General features: G+C 52.0%; 1 non-coding gene across 1 annotated transcript; it reads left to right on the top strand.

The window, feature by feature from the left end:
* The first annotated feature begins 3,485 nt into the window (after positions 1 to 3,485).
* LOC133910342 (small nucleolar RNA Z247) lies at positions 3,486 to 3,624 on the top strand. The gene has a single exon (XR_009908513.1). It is a non-coding gene; the product is annotated as a small nucleolar RNA Z247 (small nucleolar RNA).
* The last annotated feature ends 990 nt before the right edge of the window (positions 3,625 to 4,614 follow it).

The raw sequence follows: 4,614 nt of genomic DNA, 5'->3' as shown, positions 1-4,614 counted from the left end.
CCAGCAGCTTCCGGGTCTCCTCCTTTGCAGCCTCCACTCGCTCGATGGACAGCTTGCGAAGCCCCTGTCGAACAAACTGGGTCTGCAGGTCGACCCAAAGGGCATGCTCAATGATGTGGCGATCGACTCGGGGAGGTCCTACGGAGACCATGCAAATATGTCAGAGTTGTCCCTTAGGATAGCTATGAGCTGTGCTTTCTACTCCAAAGTGAGGTCAGCCCCGATTTGAAAAGTTCGGATGGGGCTCCCTAGTCCCAAGGGGACATGCTTGACATCCCCCTCCAGTTGTGGCCTTGGAGGGACCTGGTGTTTGAGGCACGTCGGAGAGGGGTCTTTAAGGGGGTCTTCAGCCATGTTATGCATGTGGCGGCTATTGAGAGGGGCGGGGTGCCCATACTCAATGCGCCTAGCCAAGGATTGATCACTGTGTATGGAGATCAGCCCCTAGGGCCCAAGTATCTTCATACAGAGGTAATTGTGATGGGAGACTGCTAAGAACTTTTTCAGAGTTCCCCGGCCCAAGATGACATTGTATGTGTAGGGCGTGTCCACGATGTCGAAGGTGATCATCTTGGTTCGCATAGCGGAGCCTTCACCGAAGGCGTTTGACAGAGCTGGTCGAAGGCATGTACGAAGAGGATATCTGCGGAGCTTCCTCCGTCAATCAGCACCCTCCGGACTTTGACTTCGGTGATGTTGGCCGTGATGACCAACGCGTTAGTATGAGGGAAGTTTACTCCTATAGCGTCATCGTGGGAGAAGGTTATATGGGCTTTGACCCATCCAAGGACTTGGTGGTGGATGCTAGTGACTCTAACGTGGTTGACCCCACATGCATAGTCTCGACACTGCCGCTTCGAGGAGCCACCGAAGGGTCCTCCCCCTATTATGGCCAGGATCACCCACCTAGTACGGTCCCCTTCGTCGACGTGCTGCAACATGGGTAGCGGACGCGACGGAGGCATAGCCAATGGGGTAGGGTTCTGCGAGGCCAGGTGATCAATCTGGCAGCCTACTGCTAGCCTACAACCTCTGTGGTGCTCATCGTTGGCCCTATCCCCCACCACGTGTGCTTCCTGCCTCTCGAGGTACTCCTCTCGAAAGGTGATGAGAGTCCGACAATCTTTGGTGTTGTGGGCACGTCCTTTCCCGTGCATAGTGCACTAGTATCCTTCATTTGATTATCGACCTAGGATGCATTGCCACTCGGGGAAGGCTCTGGAGCACCCTTGACCACGCCCCCTAGAGCGGGGCGAGCTCAAAGCCCCTCGTGTTCTAGCGATGTTGTGCACATCATGCCGTTATTTTTATTGGGGCCTGCGCGCCCTGAAGCCATAGGCTTCCTTGGAGCCCCTTTTTATCGATGGAGGTGGCAGGGCATGCAAGGACCCCACTTGGTAGATGGGCTTCTCAGGCTCGCAGCTGGGGGTCGCAGTGACATGCACGATCCCCCGACGGAGCCGCTCCTTCTTTGCACGTGCGTATTCCTCAAACTTGCACATGAGGATGCTTACTGAGTGCACCGGACGTTGATGTAGTCGATCGAAGAGAGGCCCGGAGCCTAGACCTTGGGTGATGACATCAATGACCGACGACTCCAAAATGCCCTTCACTTGGGCCTTGGTTTGGACGAACCTCCGAAACTGCTGCCGGAGGATCTCACCGGGCTGTTGCTTAATGGCATACAGACTCCCATAGGTCATTGGCTCGACGAAGGTACCCTAGAAGTTGTTGAAGAAGATATCCCTAAGCTGGGCCCAGGCGCAGATAGACCCAGGCTCCAGCGCTCAGAACCATCGAAGGGTTACTCCCTCTAGAGCGAGAGGAAAGCACTTGGCCATGGTGGCCTATCAGCCTCATTGGCTTTGATTGCGAGGGTGTATGCGCGAGTGAACTCCTTCGGGTCCGAATCGCCTTTGGATTTAGGAAGCTTAGGGTCCATAATTCATCCGGGAAGGGCTCGACTTGTAGGTCTGCCTGAAGGAGAGAGTCGGAGTTGACAAGCGGGGCCCCGCGCCGATGGGCCCGAGGCTCTGCCGCCTGTTGGTCGACCATGTATGGCGCACGGTGATGATGTGTCATGAAGACGAAACCCTCGCTAGCCCTGGTTCCTGGGCTAGCGCAGCATTGGCGGTTACAGGCGCTACCACGGTCATGCTGGTAGGCGGCTGTGCAGCTCGCAGGGCCGCCTGCAGCTCCTCTAGTTGAGCCTAAAGGACCACCACTTGCGCCCACTGGTCAGCCATGGCGGCTTGTGCGGTTGTGGCCTTAACCGCAACTCCTTGGGATGCAGCGAGGTTTGCACCTTGCTGCTGCTGAAGAGCCCCCGGAATGGCGGGGCCCCTAGAACAAGCACGAGCCAGGGTCATGGCCGGATCACCGGTGGCCACAGGGCCCTCATTTGGACTGACTGAGAGGCTAGCGTCGGCATAGCGTGAGCTTGGTCATGGCATTCATGTGGACTTTCGCACTAGTGTGGCCGGGGAGTCGGTCGTCTAGGCCGTCGCCCAGGCTGTTTTCTTCTTTGGCAGCATCCTACCTCTCCTAGTGCTTCTACAATTATTCTCTCCCCACAGACGATGCCAGCTGTTTGTGAAAGAAAATATCTTCTATAAAAAAAGTGTGGCGAGAACCAACTCACAAGAGTGGCTCAAGCTTAGAGGAAAAGTAGAGAAGGTAAGAGTGACTAGAGTTCTCAGGAAAATCTGTCCCCCTTGGCTTGGTGACCAAGGGTCAGTATTTATAATGATATTCAGAGTGTGAATGTACAAATGTGCCCATGTTAGGCCGGTAGACATACAAGTTCTTTTCTGTATAGCAAGCCATAGGGACATCCCTGTAAATCATCGCTACGGCTAGTGAGGTGGTTGCCCCAGCGGTTGGTTGTCTATTTTGGCACCACACTACACCAGCGTGTCAGGCGGCCACCATTGTACTAGCGGGTCAGGCGACCACCACTTTATGGGCATTAAATGCCGGTCACTTCACTGCAAGTGTGGGGCGACCTACGAGCCCCCTCCTGGTTGATCTTTCTGGAGGTCCGGTGGCTCCGAGAGTCAGGAGGGATTTGAAGGCATGGTCTCCGGGACCCCTTCGGAGCCATGGGGCCCTGAAGGGGAGCCATGGTCCTCGGGCCTAGACCGGCAGAGCCCAGGGGTGTCAGGGGTCCTTGGTGGTGACCCCCCAACAAAGACTCGATAGTAAAGGGACCAAATCATGTGTACTAACAATGAATTGCCTTGGATCAATAGGTTTTGAGCTATTTGCTTTCTTCTTTATACCATGAAGTTCTAACACAGGTGGTCACCATGAAGTCCTCAGCACAAGTATGGAGGGCCATAGAGGACATATTTTCCTTGCAAACGCGTGCGTGGTCTGTGAACATGCGAATAGCGCTGGCCACAACACGAAAAGATAACATGACAATTGCATAATACATCGGAAAGATGCGGGCACTTATAGATGAGATGGCCGGAGCTGGAGTCCTATTAGATGATGAGGAGTTGATCTCGTACATCCTCACCGGCCTTGATGTTGATTACAATTCAATCATGTCTGCTATCGTTGCGTGAGTGGAACCAGTGTCAGTCAACGAGTTGTACGCTTAGCTTCTGAGCTTCAAAACTCAAATGGATCTCCTTCATGGTAATTCTCAATCTCAGTAGTCTGTCAATATTGCATCTCATGGTGGTCGAGGCAATCGTGGTGGCTGTAGCAACCATGGTCGCAGACAAGGCTGTGGCCGCGTTTGACCCTGATTTTGTTCCAGATGAAAAGAGTGCAGTAGCAGCTACCGACTCTTATGGAGTGGATACAAACTGGTACACCGACACGGGCACCATAGATCATATTATTAGTGAACTTAACAAGTACACTGGTAAGGATCAAATCAAAAACAGAAGTGGAACAGGTATGAATATTAATCACATTGGTTATGCGATTGTTCGCACCCCTATCATAATCTTTATCTAAAAGACATCCTTCATGTACTCAAGCTAAAAAGAACTTTGTTTCTGTTCATCGCCTTGCTACTGATAATCAACCTTTCCTTGAATTTCATCTTGATACTTTCTTGATTAAGGATCTGGCATCAAAGAAAATCCTCCTGCAAGGCAAGTGTTGTCACGTCCTAAAATCCGTAATTGTGTGTTTTAATCCTAAAACATGCAATTTCAGCTTCATGTTCCAGTTTGGGTCACTGGAGCACCTCACTTTGAATCAATGAGGTGGGAGAAGGAAAATCTAAGAGAAATAAAAGAGCTAGAAGCAAGTCTGGACTTTCCTCTAGGTAAATGGGGCCCACTTGGGTGGAAAATATCTCTCTATAGGTGGGCAACAACACTCTCTCTCCCCCCTAAAAAGCTTGCCCATACGTACTACTCACCCACTCCACCAGATAAGGCTTTTTGAGGAAGCAAGTTGGAGTTGGCTGTCTCTCACTCTCTCTTTTAGGCTCCATTTTTCCCCTTTTGGATCCCTACCTCTGGGAGCAAGATCAAGGTACGTATGTGGTACTCACCTGACCACCAGCTCAGGGACTACTCGTCGATCCAATTCATTTTCAGTTTCCCCGAAGGAATTCGAGCTGGTTCTGAACTTGTTTGGTGTTCTTTG

Source organism: Phragmites australis, chromosome 2 (genome assembly GCF_958298935.1).
Source record: "Phragmites australis chromosome 2, lpPhrAust1.1, whole genome shotgun sequence".
Classification (NCBI taxonomy): Eukaryota; Viridiplantae; Streptophyta; class Magnoliopsida; order Poales; family Poaceae; genus Phragmites; species Phragmites australis.
The sequence above is the reverse complement of the archived record's forward strand: the minus strand, read 5'-3'. Positions and strand labels throughout refer to the sequence as shown.